Source organism: Diadema antillarum, unplaced genomic scaffold, assembly GCF_040938485.1.
Source record: "Diadema antillarum isolate AM-2024a unplaced genomic scaffold, OU_Dant_1.0 scf00000036, whole genome shotgun sequence".
NCBI classification, from domain to species: Eukaryota; Metazoa; Echinodermata; class Echinoidea; order Diadematoida; family Diadematidae; genus Diadema; species Diadema antillarum.
This window is the reverse complement of record NW_027270925.1, coordinates 4,169,655-4,189,221: the sequence shown is the minus strand read 5'-3', so window position 1 is coordinate 4,189,221 and position 19,567 is coordinate 4,169,655. Positions and strand designations below refer to the sequence as shown.

At 38.7% G+C, this 19,567-nt stretch overlaps 1 pseudogene; it reads left to right on the top strand.

The window, feature by feature from the left end:
- LOC139708634 (MAP/microtubule affinity-regulating kinase 3-like) overlaps positions 1-19,567 on the top strand; it is a 125,070-nt pseudogene that overhangs the window by 60,738 nt on the left and 44,765 nt on the right.

Sequence of the window (19,567 nt, the reverse complement as noted above, 5' to 3'; positions counted from 1 at the left end):
CAGGCTAATGGAAAACTTCTCATTTGTCAGACTCTGTCATTAAATGTGTCTGTAACTCAAGTCAGTAAACACTAGCTTTCTTAGTGAAGCATATTTAATACTTTAAAGTTTTCATTTCATGTGAATGCACCTAATCTCATAGTCCCATATACTTCAGACAATACCAAATTAAGAAAGGGGGAAAAAAGGCAAGGCATTTGATCAGTTCAACACACTTTCTGCAATTTTTGAAATCATTACTTCGCATGTGAGAGAGGCTATTGATATTTCGCCTGTATTTGATTTTAGGTATACTTCAGTGATTGAGTTGTTTTACTCTCTAGACCATTATTAACTTGTCTGGACCAAAGTTTCTCCTCAAACCTTTGTGAAAAATAAGTTTGCCTTCATTTTTATGAAAGGGTACTTCACCTGCCCTGCATCTGTGCGTGTTGGTCCACATGACATGACATGGGTGTATATTGTGATACAGCAAAGACAGGTATAATTCGTAGAAAGTTGTTTAGCCCCACTGTGGTCCAGAAGGTCGGTGGACTTTGTACCTGTCAACCAATAACAGGAAGTGGTAAAAGGTGGAACACTGTTCAGAGAGATATCATCATTCTGGCAGCAGGGAAGTCTTTTAAAGGGGAATTCCAGGCCAGTTTGAAATTAGTCTAAAAAGAAAGAACAAAATATATGACTAGCACATCAGTGAAGATTAGATCAAAATCAAATAAAAAGATGAGGTAGTCACGAAATTTTAAAAATTCCCTAATTTTTGCATACTAGTTCTTGAACAGTTGATATGAATGTGTAGGTCCTAATTGAGTGAGCTGATGATGTCATCACCTCACAATTTTTCATTGATTGTGTACAAAAAGGAATGACAATTTTTTTTTCCAATTATAAGAGTTTAAACAATGTTAGTAATGGTTGATTAACATCAAGATAATGATCATTCAGATATATCAGGATTTGATATTTAGGCATAATTGTGTTTGAACAAAAAACTGGAAATTTCAAAATTTATGTACAAACTACATAACAAGTTGTTGGGAGATGACATCATCACTTCATTTGCATATTCATATTGACTATTCAAGAAAAATTCATGAAAAATTAGTAAAATTTCCCAATGTAACAACTTCCTTTATTTTCATATGATTTTGATCAAATTTTCGTTGTTGTATTCAGAACATTTTACATCTTTTTAATTTTCAGTCTAATGTTTTTAAAACTGGTCCAGAATTTCCCTTTAAAGGTTGTAGCACTATTTGCAATCTCTACCATTTTCCCCACAACTTCACCAGAGCACTCATTTTTTTTTTTTATAAATATATATATAAGAACAATGTGTGCAGAGTCATGACACAAACTTACTGTAGTCTTTGTTCCCAGAAGTAGAACTACAACTTCCCTCTTTCCTTTCATATTCTCTCACTGGTCAAGGAATCTTGTCATCTTTGGGGAAAAGATATTTTGCATGGGCTATCAAAAAGATGTACAATGGCTGTTGATTGAATGTGAAGTTATGTTTGCCACAGTAGCCATTTTAGTTGTCAGGGACACACATTTCTATTTGATGAAGCCATTGTGGTTTTCATAATTAGGAGTAGGCCTACTTCATTTAAAAACAAATGAATCTGTTCTTCATGCAAATAAAAGTGCTGACTGAAATCTGTGTAATGAATCCATAGTTTGTCTGAATTTTTGATGGATGATTGGACAAGGTGCTCAAGAAATGACAGTTTTGAATGGTATCGGGTAATATTAACACAATGCAACGTCTTACAGGCGATCAGCAGATGTCAACTTCGTAGAGATTTGAAGGGATTACGCTTCATTCATTTTTTTTTTTTTTGCTTGTCAGTTTGTCAGTCCTTTATTTGTCTCTCTGACCTGGGATCTTGTCACTTCGATGCATTCTCATTAGGTGTAATTATGGAGTTTCTTGCCAGGCATTTCCACATCTACATCCTATGCAGTTTATGCTCAACATCACATGCAGTGCGTCAGTTATGAGTTTGCATGCATAATTTGTTTCATTATGACATGTCACGTGCTGCAGTGGGTCCTATCCCACAATGTATGCAGTCGACGTATTGCAAGTCACATGTTTTCTTCCACAGTGACTTTCAACCTATTTCTCTCTGTTCTTGCCGTACCTGGAACTTAAAGGTCAAGGGACTATTAAGATGTTTAAAATCAGCGATTTTGTTTCTCTCTTTCTGACTTGTGTGTTTATATGTGTCTCATTGTGACTGTACATTTATGTGGCATGCTGTAGCCAACACTGCTTCCCTTTATGAACTAGTAGGCCTATTAATCTACTGAGAGTGATATGAGGATTTGTTTTATTATTGTTTTTTATTGATTGATATTTTTTAAATCTCTTTTAAAGCCTTTTACCTGTAGTTGCTAGTTAGCTCATAACTGCTAGAAATCCTGGATGAGGTTACAGCAGAGCAAATGAGCATTTGGGAGTATACAATACATGATGGTAGGGCTACTGTGTGTTGATCGCCATCACCAGAGGCACTTTGTGTAGGAATGGAGACAACACGAGACATATCAGTTATGGCAGGGCTATAAAATCAAGTCGTCGAAAGCAGAGGCCCAAAGGAGGATCGTTACAGAGTATCGGTGCAAAGACACGACATTACTCTCGGAGAAGGCAAAAGCCGTCGGAACCTCGAAGTTATAATGTTACCTTGGAAGCCAAGACCATGCACGTATATGCAGAAAGCAGCCATATGCTAACGATTGTAAAAATGTGGCATTATTCAATAGTTGTCATTTTGAATTTACAGTCTAAATTGTCGGCCAATAGAAGTTTACAGTAAGCGATGAATCGTGACTCACTACCGTTACATGATCACATGCAAAGAAAGAAAAAAATATGCATCGATATCAAGTGTAATATGATAGTTGTCTGTGTCCATGATGAGTTGCATGCTTCTAATTTTACCTTTGCTAATATTAGATTTATTCTTCAAGGCATGATTTTGAGGTGTGACAAGATAATGTGTGGTAACCTATTTCTTCTACAACAGAATGTGGTAACAATATCTGTCTCAAAACAACTCAAGGGCTATTTACACTGCCATAAAAACACACACACACACACATCTAACTGTCCAGGCTACTGTAAAAGCTATTATTTTTGCCATGGTTTAATTTTTGTGAATTTTGTGAATCACTGTCACGGGCAGCGAATTTAACAACATCAGAAAATATCGCCTCCCTGATCGGGATCACATTAAATTTGCTGAGTGACTAGACGGCATTAGTGCACCTACGATAGCCTCGGTGCCAAATCGCGAAAACAACATCTAGCAGAAGTGTCTGTGACCTCCCCCATTTCATAAAGATATCTGTACGCAAAAATTACAGTTTTTACATTTTTATTACGTCATAATCATAGTTGCTTATACTACAAACTGTCAAGCCCGATAACGTAAGCATTCAAAGACTCACCGTTTTCTCTTGCGCCAAAACATCATGATATTTTATTTATTTTATTTCATTTTATTATTATTGTCTTCTTCTTTTTTTGTCAGCATGAATGGAAAGCTCAAACATGGCAAATTATTAGTATTGAGATATTTTCCAGTAGGTGACACTGGACCTGCTGCCCTAGATATACTGGACAGGTGTAACTAGATACTGGACAGGTGTAACTATCCTCCTAGCTGAAAAATAATGAGGTACAAAAATGAACACAGTAAATTCACAGCATAACCCAGAGTGATAGATGGGGGAGCTGGTCTCAAAAGCAGCTCCAGCTTTCACAGGATCTGGAGGAATGTGTGGGTCTCACAGCTTTTTCTGAAGGATGGTAGGATGATTAATATTCTTGTCAAGACAGTTGCAGAGGTGGTATGCTACAAGCAGGGAATATCAGTTCAGTGGTGTCATAGAGGTGAGCCGTTCAGTGTGAAGCATCGGAAGATGCATTTAGAAAGGCCTGATGCATGGATGTATGAGCCTTCTTTACTCGTATTTCATGCCAAGGAGGTTTTCCTTGCTTATGCCAAATACCTCAATTTCTGAGGAAATTTGTGCAGCCTCTTTGATATGACTTTTAGTCATGTGAGCAGTGTGTTATGACGGAAGTAGTTTTTAGTATCTCCTCAGCAATGAACTTATTTATTGCTTCCAACCCAAAGGGGGCCAGAGACAACATGTTTTTGGATCGCATGTCCATCCATCCTACAGCCTATTTAGTTTGTTTGATTGCCATAATCAAAGCTTCCTTCAACTACACTCTTATTCATTAAGTATAAAAGTAAGATTATCAGTGACCTCAAAATACTGCATGCCTAGACATTCCCTATCCACTCTTTTAGTCTCTGAATCAAGCAAAGTCCTCGAGTTTCAAATCTGGTAACAGGCCAATAGCTTTTACAATCATACCTGTCATGAAATTTTCACAAACTCCTATTTCTTTACTGTAATGTAAAAAGGAAGTTTTATATGCAGCTGAACATTGCATGTTATCCCTTAGAGTGCATGAGGAATCACACCATGGTGATCAATATTTACATACAGAGCGGTAGTTTCCATGAATAGGACATTCACCTTTGGACAGAGGCAGGCAGCCTAAATGCCATTGTTCATTAACAGCAGCTTCTTGATTTTTCGTCACCATCCCGCTGCACGCTATCTTCATGCACAATGGAATTCAGAAATCACGTCCTGGGAATGACATGACTGGCATGCTAGGCTGTTGACATTTTTAATACCTGTAAAGGACAAGTTTATCTCTTGTCACACGTAAGCCGCCCCATACCCTTTGCGACTTTTTATAGTGGTCAGAAGTCCTGAAGGCTTTCGGGGAAAGAAAGAAACCAGTTTGTGACAGGAGTTACATTCCATACTCTGTGAGGAAGGAAGATGATGAAGTCAAAGACAGGTTTCACACACACATCGAGAGTGCGTGATTTGAAACAGGTTTCACACACACATCGAGAGTGCGTGATTTGAAACAGAATTGTAATGATGAATCGCTAGAAACATGATTCAAGATATGCATTTTCGCTGTGTGTTCCGGTATGCAAACTGGAATTTTGGAGGGTGATTTGAATCATAATATTCCAGTCAATGATTCAAATGAGAGTCTGTGGTGTTTTCCAATCAGGATTTGCCAGACTTACGGAATGGAACAGTCGTGTTTACTGAATGATCTCCAAATCATGTTTTTTTGGGCAGAGCTTATGGTGACATTTCAACCGCACCCCGCAAATGCTCGCGCTGCAGTCAAAATGCACACCATGTACCACTCAATAAGAGTGATAGACGTTGACTTGGAAAGAAGCCACACCCCCACCCCCCCCCCCCCCCCCCAAAAAAAAAAAATCGAAACCATAGATTCCATGAAGCCTTCCTCAGTCATACACATGGATGATAATTTGAATTGTAATTGCAATCATAATTTCAATTCAGCATTGCATTTATGTTTCTCGACCGGTGTGAAAATGGTCAAAGAAGATGTGCCTACAGCTCACCACTTGGGTTACTGCACTGTAATACTGCTACTGGGAATGCAGTAGTAACTAGTATAGCCTTAGTCCTATGCCCATGGAATATTGTCTTCTCTCTTTGTTTTTACAGTCTGTCATCTTTACCAATGACTTAAACTCAATGCACATAACATCCTGTCACAATTGGCTTTACCGAGGTACAATGAAAAGTATTCTAGCAGAAGCAATTTATTTCACTTGAAATTTTAAATTATTGAAGTAGAGGGTAGTAGCATGCAGTCTGAAAGTCAGACTAACTGGTCTGCAAACTGTCCTGGTTGTGAAATGTTGATAAGTGTTAAAGGTCATTCTTAGCTAAACATACCTTGCGGGGACCATTGACCCAATAGAGAAATTGTGTTAAAGGCATTATTTACCATTTGCAGATGAAACAAAAACCCAGCTTTTTAGCTTGAAAATAGTTCTAAAATGTGAGTTAGGGATAGTAGAAGTCAATCAGTATAATCCATGTTATGTATTGTTAAATACACAAAATGTGAACAATAGCTATAATAGATTTGTCTCTAGACTTAACCGTCTACAGTTATGGTTAAGTGAGAAAAAATAGTGATATCTCCTTATATTTTAGGCTTTATTCAAAATGTTTATATAGTAGGATGTTTTGTGATACAACTGACCTACATGTATGCATCAAATGTGATAACTCGAACATTTTTTTAAATCACTGTTCCCAGTGGTAAACAGTACCATTAAGCCTTACACATGCAGCAAAAATGTCAGCAGTATAAGGCAATGATTAAAAAATTATGACAGTTTAAATATCACTAGATAATCTAACAAGGCAATTTATGTACACTCCCAACTGGTCATTCATTTTCTGACCTATTTCTCCCCAGCTTTTGTTTGATTGTTTGCTATCTTCACCCGAAGCATTGAGCATGATGTCATTTTTTGCTGACTGGAAGATTTTTTTTTTAGCTATTTCTGTTACAGAGTATTTATAGAAAGGACAAAATAACCAAGTATCCTGAGTATAATCATGTACGAGAAATTCGATGTGTGCATATATTTGTACCACATTTCTATACCTTTATATTACAAAGTCAGTTGTGAGAAGATTCCGTTTGCTTTTGGGTTTGTTTGTTTGTTTGTTTGTTTTTTGTACAGTAATACATTATCACTTGATTATAAGTCCCTAAATTTTTTTTTTTTTAAACAAGCAAGAGGCATGTAATTTGCATTGTATTTTGTAGTGAGGATGACATGACATTTACAGTGGAATAGCATTGGCCGATTCACAAAGGTGGTTTAAATCAAATCCAAGGGTTGAAGTTTAATCCGTGGACTAAAACAAGTGTGAAATAGGCGTATTTTTCACATGCGCTTACCCAGGGTATCACATCGCACACGTTCGTTATTGAATGTCTGTTGGCATGCACGATTTGTCGGGAACATTTACACCTAGACAAAATTTGCATAATCCATGGGCTGAATTTAAACTAACTCTGTGGATTCTGGCCATTGACTATTTTCCTTGTGGCTTTTGTTCATTACGTGTTAGGAGGAAAAACAGAGGAGGAAAAACTTTGGAACACTCGTTGCCATTGGTAATGCAAATGTAGGTGCAAACGGGTTAAGATAGACCTGCATTGTGCATTGCTTGTAAAGCTTACACAATTTTTGTGCGTGCATGTATAGAGCCAAGTGAAAAGGGGAACTTGAGGGAATCAGGCAGAACCAAATATCAGCGACTGAATTTGCACTTGACGTTACTTCGATATAGGGACACCTTTCTCCTCCAAGCTACAATGTAGAAGTGGGTTAATGAAGAACCAAATGTAACAGCAGCTGGCAGCGTGGCAAGTTCTGTGCCGGTCAAAGGGTGAAGGAGGAAACTGGAGAAAAAGAGGCTGAGAATGTCAAGAACAGACTGATCACTTATCCTCAATTCCTTCCCTTTACTCATACTCATCTCTCTTCCTCTCCCTCTTCACCCCTCCCCCTCCCCCCCCCCCTTGCCTTTCTTCCTCTCTCTCTTTCTCTTTAATCTTTCTTTCTTGCATGAATTCTGCTTTTGGAAACAATATTCTGCCTCTCAAGGGACATTCACACCGACAATGAAAAATCATGACAAGCTGGATAGCCGTTACTGAGCAACTTGTGCCAAATGACCACCCGACACATCCTCCGGAAAATGTTTGCAGTTTTCAAGTGTTTTCAAGTGTTCCTATGCAACTTCTTCTTAGGTGATACACTATCAGGGTATCTATTACCCGTTATGTTTGTCAAAATCTTTGTTAATCTTTATTTCTGACACTTTTTGTGGAGTCTCTACCTCAAAAGTTTAGTAGAATATAAAAATAGCATGTACACATGAATATGTTACTTGTAGAAATTACATCTCAGTATTCAGCACAACTGCGCGCAAAGAGCTAGCCCTGTAGTGCAAGCTTTTCTTTATTCTATTAAACTGCAATGATGTTATTTTGTCATGGGTTATTGTCAGAGCCCTGTATTGCACATACAATGTCATAGAAGCTCTATCCATGTGACAGATTTATGCTTAGTAGTATGTTCCAAGGACTTAGTTTTGACTCTGGGAATCAGGGCATACCGGCTAATTGTGGGGCGGTGAAATTACACTGAAATATCCATTTGTTGCACTTTGCAGCAGATGACTTATCTATTCCACTGTCCCAAGCTTGTCTATACATCATGGTGTTTACCGCTAATGCCGATGACGCTCGCAGGAGATCGGCGTAAATCGCTGTACAGCTAATAAAGCGGGCTGGATACGGGTGCACCCAAGCCCAGGGCTTTTGGAGTTGGGTGTTTTGGAAACGGGCAGTTGTAGGAGAGAGAGAAAAGCAGTCACACCGAGTCTGGGCTCCTCTCCGTCAATCATTCTCCTGCAAATGTTGTTGTGAGGAGGAGGCAGATGGGTTGGTGGAAGGCTCAGGCTGTGTGTTGATCCATATGGCAGGAAAGACTGAGACTGAAGGAAGCGAGAGAGAGCAGAAAGAGTTGGGAGATAGTAAGAATGGTGGAAAAGATGAAGAAAGGAGTGAAAAGGAGGGCAGAGAAGGGAGAGGGGGGGGGGCAGAAGCAAAGGAAAAAAAATCAGGCCAGGGAAAAGGGGCCGCCTTCTAACAGACTGGTGGACATGTTCATGCATGCATTGGTGGCGATGTGCTCAAGTGCGCATCACATTTTGCCCGAAATTGTGTGTGCTTTCATGTGAACTGTGCCTCTATGTAAATTTGCTGAGGGTCGATGGATCTATGTTGGCGATCGCCATCGCTCAGATTTGTTCAGCCACAAACGTGGAGGAGACACTGTCCATGATGCCAAGCATTTGCATGTATAAGCAGGGCTCGACATTTTGTCGAGCCACGATCGGGCAACTGAGATGCAAAATGCATTGTTTGTATTTCCTTGTCCTTTTCAGGCCAATACATTTCCCTATTGGGCCACCAAAATTTTAAGTTAAAAGATTTTTAGTGGCCAGAACGTGCCACTAGAGGAAAAGTTTGTGTTGAGCCCTGATGAGGGCATTTTGATGTTGCAAGATGTAATGTGCACAGCCAATATGGGCTTTTCATCGAGTGACGTTGCCGTGTAGTCTCTATGAACATGAAAATAGGTTGAAATGAGGAGATTCCTGGGATTGCAATCTAGTGCTCGGGAAAGGATGTTGAAGTGAGAATACTGCATATTGCTTTTTTTTTGGGGGGGGGGGTCATAGGGATTGCATGTGCATTAAGTGCCTCTTCTTACAGGTCAAAGGTTATGGTTAAAACAGAAACTACATGTATTCATTTTTTGCACTAGCTCAAGAAGTGTTCAATGTTATTTTGTCAAGGAAAGATTTGGAATGATGAAGTGATGGCCCAGTTTTCAATTTAGCAGCCACGTGGGTGTACCTCCACAAAGTGACGATATCTTTACCCACAACATCTCAAATTTCTTATTTTTGTTTTGTCTTCTTTTGTGTTTTGTCATATTTTGTGTTTTTTATTTGCTTAGTTGTTGTTTGGGCAAGGCGGAGGTGTTGTTGTTTTGATGTGTATGTATGATCATGCCTGGTGGAATTACTGGAGTGTGCTCCGTGACAAACAAAGTTTTTAAGAAGTTTGTATGAAAAACACAGGAGCATGTTATGACAACTGAATGCTAGATAAGGAAGATGCAGGCTTGTGAAGATGGGAACAGTCATTAATATGTAGTGTTTATTACCGCAATGTTTTTTATTTCAAGCAGGGTAAGATGCATTGCAGACGAGTGGTGTAGAATTGATCTGATTGTGTGTATGTGTGACCGAGCCATTCATGTTCATTCAGATTGACGATTTGACAGATAGATCCATGAACCCAATAGGGAGGAGTGTGTGATGTATCCCATGCGGACAAAACCCCAAATGTGATTCCCCCGTACAGTGCACTGTGAAAATTCCATGAGAAAGGGGTGCAATACACACACACACACACACACACACACACACACACACACACACACACATTCTAGGATCATAACATCACAGGGTATGACAAGTGACAGGAATGTCTTGTGTATGTGGATGATAGATGTGCCAGTGGCTCGCCCTGTGTGCTGACATTTCGGAGCTGTTGAACGCGAGCTCTCCTACCTTTGTTTGATCACATACGTTAGTCTCAAATCCTAGTTCGGGACAGTATCTCCAAATCGAGGCTTATCGTCATTCACTTTTGTGTTTTTGTCGAGATAGTATGTTGGTAACATATGGTCAGCTTCAGCGTTAATAGATAATTAACATTTATTTAAATATTAATTAGTCCCTCTCACACCCAACCTCAACGTAAACAATGATAACCAATGTATCCTATTCATCAGCAATATGACCACACTAATTTCAATGGAATCAAAGAAGTAAACTTTTGGTGTGTGCAGCATATGCACCACCACAACCTAATAATGGTCTTTCCAACCCAGTAAATCACCTGCTTATACACTGACACAGGTATTAAATCATATGTTCTATTAAATGTTTGTCTGTCTGTTCGTTCATTGTTGTTGTTTGGTTTTTTTTCCAGGAGCTAAAATCAGGATGCTATTTTTAAACAACACAGCAGCCTTATCGCTCGCACATATGGCATTTAGTTTTAAGCAACCCTGTATGCCCCTCCTTCCCCCACCCCCATCTCCACCCCCCCCCCCAAAAAAAGTATATTTGAATAAATGGCAGGTAGATCCAGTCAACCGAAAGCTTTTAGTAGGCTAACTTGACCAGTGTGTGCGATATTTTTCTCCCCCATTTTTCAACCATTTTTCAACCAGTTGTGAGTAGATGACATTACTGCATAGAATAATTTGCTTGTGAGTGTGACTGAAAATGGTATCTCTGTTGTGAAAAAAAAGCATGTTTTACTTCAAAATTCCAAAGTTTTTAAGTCGTGTCATCATTGGTGTCATGTAATTCATACGAAACCAGTATACTGTTTTCTCTGATTTAGACCCCGTTTACAGTGCGAGGCTCGGCCGCGGCCGAGTCCAGCCTCGCTTCAGTGTAAACGCGCAGAAGGCCAAATGCGAGGCCCAAATTGGCCTCGCATTTGGCCTCGCTCTGGAGCTGGTCTCGGCCGCGGCCGAGCCCGGCCTTTTCTCAGTGTAAACGCAAACTGGGCCAAATGCGCGGCCAATTGCGCGGCCAATTTTAGTCTGGCTTCCAAACCCTCTGCCTGTATCTTTCGCTATTCAGGATATTAACCCCCTCAACGTTGAAAACCAGTATATTTTAAGGTGGTTTTGTCCTGCAAAGAATTCTTTCCTTTGGCAAAGGCCTTTGCCCGAACGGCGACTTCGTCGCCACGGAATTCATTGGGCAAAGGGTCTGAAAACCAGACAATACCAAATTGCATTTGTTTACAAGCAGAGCGCCACTACGACAAAATATTGAAAGGTTTGAATCAAAAGCGCGGCCGAGCCCAGCAGTGTAAACGGACAAAGTTGCGAGGCTCGGCCGCGCAATTGAGGCCGGGCTCGGCCGCGGCCGAGCCCGGCCCCGCACTGTAAACGGGGTCTTACTTCATTCTGCTTCCTTACTAATTTCAACTCGAAGACCGAGTTGAGTTTTCAGTCTTAGGTGCAGCATTGCCAAATGTTACTTTTTTGCAGGGATTTGTAGTACTGTCTTTTTTTTTGGGGGGGGGGGGGAGGGGCAAAATACTGCTGGTTTCATGGAAAACACTGTTTTTGACATATTGTATTACTACACAGGTTTATTGCAGAAAAGGTAAAAATACTGTTCCCCCCCCCCCCCCCCCAGAAAAAAAAAAAAAATATGCCTTTTCATCCCTCAGAATACTGCCAGTGTGTTTTAGGAGGTTGGTGTCCCTGTAGGTGTGCCTTAACTCGGAAAGCTCGCTTGTATTCACTAGGTCTTTAAAAGTTCACTTGAATCACTCTGTGGTTTGATTCATTTCGAGAGAGTGCAGGGGGAAAATAACACCCAAAGAGAATGTGGTATATCAAGGTAAAGAATTTAGTGTTTGAACTTCCAACCCCTTACCCAGGAAAGTGCTGGTACCCCGCATTCAGTAATTACATTGTTTTTTTGGCATGGCAGAAGTCACTGTTGCCTGTGTAGATGGTTCACAGATTTTCATTTCATCCCTTTTATGATTTTGTGAGTAATTAACCTTGATTGTTGGATTTGGGCCAGTCTTCTTCATTGTAAGCCAAGTTCCACACTCCTATTCAGTTCTGTTGTGAGAATACCACTGAGTATTCTTCACTAGAATACAACATATTAATCCCGGGTATATACCTGTTGCCAAATGCCATTCCTGTTAAGTAGCAGCGTAGACCCGACCTTTATATATCTACGGAGTCCAAAGTTTTGTATCCTATGTATTTGATGATTTCAATTGGACATGGTGACTTTTAGTGAGCGAAAAAAAAAAGAAACAGATTTCAGGGATTTTGCAGGGAAATTGGCAACTGAGAAGGAGGTCATGACTGTTTTAAATGTCTGTAAATCATCTGACTTTGCATCCTGTCGGTGCCTCAAAATGGCTGCTAAGATCATGTGACTGTGAGTCGCTCAAGTGTTACTCATGTTCTGTTTGATCAGCCCAAAAACAATTGGCTTGCAGCAGAACATCGTGTATTTTTAGGATATGATGATCTTTGAACACTCCTCCATAAACGGGCATGAATTTCAAAATATTGTTTGTGTGTCTTTTGTGTATTAGTATGAAATTAAATTGGTTTTGCGTGTATGTGGCAAATGACATCTTAGTTGCGTGACCAAGACATTCATGTTGCGATGCACCAAAGATAGTAACCATATGATATGATTTACTGATGATGGTCGTAAGTCCCCACTGCATCGTATCAAATTAGTTTGGCTAAATTGTGAACTTAGTCATCGATATATTTAGTTTCAATTTAGAGGAAGAAACAACAAGAAATTGTGGCAGTTCCCTCCCATAGAAGTAAAGGATTTTCCTTTCAAGTCGGATAAGAATCGTTACAACCCTAATATAGAATTCCCAGGAATATTTGGTGCATGTTGTATGTGGGCCCTCATAACCTACAGCATGTGTGCAGTATTGTGCAAGATGCATTATAGATGTGCTTTGTTGCAGATTTGATATGTGAATTGGAGCAGACCCAGTTGACCTTACAAGAGTACTAGAATCCATGCACACAACATAACTTGTCTGTCATTGCGTAGGACTATAGGAAATATGGTTTTACAGTGGATAGTAATGAGATTACAAGTTGCAATGATAGAGGAGGCATGATTTGCCTTGCAATGTTTACTACCTTTCAGTGAATACTGAGATCAGTGGTCAAAGTGCAAAAGTTTGTTTTCAGCATTGCTAAGTAAACACAAATGCAGAGCCACAGACTTTAGACAAACACCGTGGGCTAATTTCAAGAACATTGGTGAGAAATTGTGAAGAGGATGAATGGAAAGAAAAAATTCTCTGGAGATGTGAGGATTAAAATGCCAGTTCTGTAACCCTGTCACCTACAATTGTATGATCTGTCAAACATTGTAGATGATATGTAGTCATTTTTTTTTTTGAGCCTTTGAAATAAAAGTGATCATGATAGCAGCAACCAATGAAAAGTGGTAGATTTCTTATCAACCCTCTACAGAGTAGTGAGTCTTTTTGGTTTTTTTCCTCAGGGAACTAGGCAGTTTTTTGTAATTACGTGCATTAACATTTGAATCGCCATCGTGTTAGATACAGTGATATTGTTGGCACCATACTCTTCGGTGAAATACCACTGCAGTAGATACAGCAGTAATTCACTTGGTACCGCTCTCATTCATAAAATGCCATGGTATTTCTGGTTTTAGCAAGGAATGCACATAGTGTGCATGTCTTCTACAGGGAGAAGATGGAAAGTGTGTCAGGTCACATGATAAATGCACCACTGAACAATCACTGGTACCGTACAAGCTGTTATTTTCAGTACAGATATTTTTGCAAATGAGGTCACAGACATTTTCGTGAAATGTTGTTTTGGGGAATTGACACCGAAGCTATCGCAAGTGCATTATTAGCCCAGCGCATGGCGACATTTTCACGTGTTGTTAAACTCGCGGTCAAACAGTGATTCACAAAAACCAAACTCTTGCAAAAGTAATAGCTTAGGGTTTACAGTATTTTGTGATGCGATTCATACTTCAATCTTGCATACGTCTTTCGTCCGAAGTTTGATTTACCACCCTAAATAACCACGGTATTTTGTGATGTATTGTGTGGCGTATTTCATGATGTGTAGAGACTTGCATTCACATTTTTACGAAATATCGTGGTATTTCAATAGCAATGTGAATGCATGTATTGTCACTTGCTGTAAATGTGGATTCGAGTAATTTTTTGCACTTTGCTGGGTAAGATGAATTTTGCATGTATTTGATTCTTTGAAATCAAGACATTAATCACTGGATCATATGGCAACCAAAAATAGTCATGTGAATTTAGTTTTGCGCTAGTTTGTGGTTGTGCAAAATGGGCGACATTTCCACTTTTACAATATAGCAGGCATAGTCAGTTAGTTTATCAGTCTACTGATTGTTTAGACTCCATTGTGGGTCACATGCAGTGGAGATGAGAATGAAAGTTCACCCATGAAACATTTTGAAGGTTACATCCTCTCTTGACTGACAATAGAAAATAAGATGTTACTGCTGGATGCAGAAAGGACACTTCATATACCCTACCATTAATCCCCGTAGCTCTCCCTTCTTTGAATATTAATTTCTAACTCCTCATGTGTGATGTGGAACATCACATTTTATCGGTGCATTTACATTGATGGTGAAATACCCGATATTTTGTAATGTGAATGCAAACTTTGCACCGCAAAGTACATTGTAAATACTGTGGCATCTCAGGTGCTAATTCAAACTTCACACGAAATAAACATGAGAGTTTGTGGCGCAATTTGAGGCACGAAGTCGAAATACCACCGACCATACCGTGGTATATTTTTAATGTGACCTGACAAGTGACTTTGTGTCTTTCCTGTTGGTAAAATGTGCATCTGCAGTGCTTACTAGACATGTTTGCATGGTGTTTCTTGAATGTGAACCATACAAAGTAGATTACCACGTTATCTAGTACTGTAGTATGTCTGCAATGAGAACAGTGAATGTGAATTCACCTTGTAAAGACACTGTTTATTTTGTTATGATGTTAGTTGGTGTGCCTTTTACCTGACAAGTCCCCTCATATGTAAGAGAGTATGCCACAACTCCCACATTATCTCTTCGCTTCATGTGTCAGTGAAGGACTAATAAGGTTGTGTGTATGTGTGTGTGTGAAGATGAGTGTGTGTATGTGGTATTATGTGTAATTGTTGGAGTGTGTGTGAGGGGGGGGGGGGATATACTGACAGAGAATAATTGCTGCTGCAGAGGTCATAAGGGTTTGTGCTTTTTGTTCTGTCTCTCAATGAGTCACACAATAGCCCAGTCACCTGGGGTGTGTATTAAAGCCCTCCATCAGATCCGAGTGAAGGCGGGACTTGTACTATACGCAGCCAATCTATAACGTACGTCAATAATGAATGTATAATGTGATCTGGGGTGAGCAGTTGTCCATAAACATCATGTACAATTTCCCTCAGACATAGTGATCATGTATTAGCGGTTACCAGAATCATTATACACTGTCAGTTACATTGTAGCTGTTCGTACACTACATTTGTAATTGTTCGCCACCATTGCATAATGATGATTATTTAAAGGGATGGTACAGTTTTGGTGGAGATGAGAATTGGGCTTTTAACTTTTTGCAAGATGCCAAGAAAACACTTATGATATAGTAGAGAAAATACCATTTTAAGAGGAATTCAAAGTTTATTTGACGAAAATCGGGTTTGGAATGACTGAAACATTCAAAAACAAAGCTAAAACAAAGCAATCGTAGGAAAGTGTAGGTCCCACACTTTATTAGAATTGCTCTTTTTTTTATATTTCAACCATTCCAATACCAATTTTCATCAAATGAACGTTGAATTCCTCATATAATTACATGCTCTTTCAATTTTATAGAGAGGTTTCTCATTAACTCACCAAAAATGTTAGAAACCTGAAATTAGGTCTCAACCATAACTGTACGGTCCCTTTAAGAAATGAAAGAAATTTGAGTTTAATCCTTAGTAAAGGATTGGTAAACGTTGTTTGCTTTTAAATCAATCTAAACATTGTTCAAGAAAGTATCACACATTCTTATGCAAATGAAGAGTGCTCAAAGAGCTAATGTAAATGCTTCTCTGGTAAAGTCCAGATAATAGGTTTACCACCTCCCCTTTTTATTCATACTACATCATGATAAGGGAATAAAAATAAATTAGGTATCTGTAGTTGGAAGTGATTCGACTTAAAGGTAAACTATGCAAAGCAATGCAGCTATTGTCCAAATTAAATTTCAAAATTAAATGTCTTCGAAATTTGATGGCAGGTAGAACCCTGAAATTACTGAAAGAACCCAGCAGGAGCTCGGCCTAAAATGTACAGCTATAATGCGCGGTGGTCTCGATACCAAATGCTACCAGGCTGTTGATAGAAGTATTCTGTGATTTCATATCTTTGTTTATAAGGTCTCTCTCATCTCAAGATAAAAAGGTCGGACTTTTCGAATGGATTATCCCCTGTTTGTACTATCTAACCCACTGTTTTCAATGCTATCATTATGTTAATCACATTATATTGCATTTGGAGATAACCTTGTCCCATTTCTTTGTAAAAACTCCCACAATGTTATGCAAACAAAGACCACTGCTGTTGAACAATGGGAGAAGGAAATTGCAAAGCAATTGTGTATGTGTTTAGGGGGGAATATGGTCTGTAGACGAAGGTTTTGAGGGTTTCATATCTAAGGAAGAATGTGCAATCAGTTTTGTTGTGGGCTGATACTTATTGTTTCTTTTCACAGAGTTACTGATGCCAAATATCTTCTCTTCTTTTTTCTTCTTCTCTTTTATTTGATCAGTCTGCCCATTCATTTTGTTTGAGCTAAAAAGAATGAATGAATGAATGAATGAATGAATGAATATGGTGGATAAATAAAGTAGTTACAGCAACGGAAATGTATATAATGACTAATGACATACAGCCAAGAAATTGTGAAGTCATAGATACAAAAACGTGTGGTATTTATGACTTTTATGATATATTCAGTGTTGTTCACCTTGCTACAGTGAAAGGGAATCACTGTTGTTTGTTTGTTTTTTTCAAAGTGTTATTACAATTTCAGACAAGTTGAATTAGTACCCTGTATTATTATTATATTAGGAAATGCAGTTTCAGGTACTGATGAATTTTCATTAGCAGTAGTGAATGTTTCACCATCACAATAGAAGACACAAAGAATGTGTGCAAGTTAAGTGAAGAAAAATTGCATCAGGTGATCACATTTGTAATAAGATTACTTAAATTTTGGAGTGAAAAACTGATAAAAGCATTTTTTAAACAAAAAATAGGTGAAATACTCTTTGCCATTTTAGTCCACCAAGTTTTAATTTTCGATGCACGCTTTTATTATTGTGTTTGTAGTTACTTTATGTACTGCAGATGTATGAAAATTTGCTCTTCATCCATTTAAAGTGATAATCTGCACTTTCAATTTCAATTCCAGAAGGTTAATGGGGCTTTCCAGGAATGGCAAACTGTAACTTTTTGCTGTATTTTGTACTTTCTTCCTCTTCCTTTTTACCAAAAGTATCGCAGGTATCATGGAAAATACTGTTTTTTCCCATTTGTCTTAATATTACACCTATGTTTGTTGCAGGAAAGGTTAAAAATGTAATAAAGAAAAACAATAAACCTTTTGGCCCTCAGAATACTGTTGTGCTGTTTATAAGGTTGATATTTGTGGCTTCTGCAGGAAGTAGAAAAAAAAAGATAGGATAAGATATATGCACATATGGTTACACAGTTTCAAGAGAATATTGCAATCTGCCGCATGCGAGAAACTGTTGCCTTTGCCATGGAAAGTAGGACATCAGCAATAGCCTGACATGGTTGCGTGGTCCCCTCATGTCCTAAGGGGGCCCTCCAATGCATTGAGATGCTTGAAAAGGAACTTGTCGATCAGGATCGATACATTTTTTTTTTTTTTACCCCCGTCCTGTAGGAGCTTCCTTCACCTGTGCCAAAAAGGATGCTTTACCTTGTTCAGTTGTGTGTGTCATGGTCTATCTATGTTTGATATCAGAGCAGATATGCATGTGAAACATTTATTGCAGTCATAACAGCTGCCTTTCTAGTCATTACGTGTATGATATGTATCTGTGTGTGTGTGTGTGTGTGTGTGTGTGTGTGTGTGTGTAGGGAGGGGGTGGAGGGTGTTTGGTCTATACCGACATGATTCCATTCTGTTTCTCTCTACAATTGTTCTTTTTTCGTTTTAATTGTTATAAATCTGGCAAAGGAGATGTGTGGTATTTATATTATCAAGTTGTAATTTCTACTTTTGAAAAAAAGTTGTACGTGGGAAGAATATAATTCTTTTGTTACTTATGTCCAAATTATATTACTTTTTTACAGCAGTACCAGTTAATGTATTATTTAGATGGTAATAAATAGATACTAATTGCAAAAAAAAATAAAAATGTATGTATGTATGTACATGTATATAAGCACATGCTTGCAAATTTACAATGAATTCACTGATGGAGTTGAGTTAAGCTTCATATTGTGAACAGCATTCCTCAAATTTTGCCGAAAGAAATAATAGCTGCAATGGTTGTGTACAGCGATCGATTCTGTGCTTTGACAGAGCAGTCTTTGAGAACATGCTGCTGTGTTGGAATGAACCGAGATTCCTGCAAAGTCTGGTCAATCCTGTTATTTCAGGCATCATTTGTGTTGGTTCGTATGTATAGGACTCCTTCGTTCATTCACCTATCTTTTTGTGTCTTACAAATTACAAGTATCACAAATTTTCACGTCTCCGTTTTTCTTTTCTTTCTCATCTGCAGGTGTACAGAGAAGTTAAAATTATGAAATTACTAGACCATCCAAATATAGGTAAGTTCCTTTGTTTTTTCGTATTTTTCTCATGTCTCAAATATTATTATTATATGTATATTTGTTCTAGAGCATGTTGGCACACATCGTAGATTCTATTGAAGCGCAGGAAGATGGCACGGGGTAGCAGAATAGTAATGAAATTCAAACTCAAACCAACAACCATATTATGAATCATGTTTGTATTCCATCGATTCCAGTCATTCACATTGTATGATGAGATCAGTGGAAGGGTGGTGGGGGGGGGGAATTTGTTCCTGAATGTGTGTAATATTACAATTGTGTGCATCTTCATTCATGCCTAATTGGAAGAAGGTAGAGCAAAATATGGTGAAAATATGAAGCTAAAGTCTGTATCTGTATGTGTGTGTTTGTGTGTATGTGTTTATGATAGCATGGGGAAGGGGGGATGGAGGAGGGGCGACTTTTTCATTTATTGCCCGAGGAGGAGTCGGTATTATGAGCCGAGCCATTTGCGGCATTTTGCTTGAAATCCGTGGGGATGCTATCAAATGAAGTCTTGTCTCCCACTCGATTTGCGGTCTCCATCACGAAAGAAAGCCTTGCT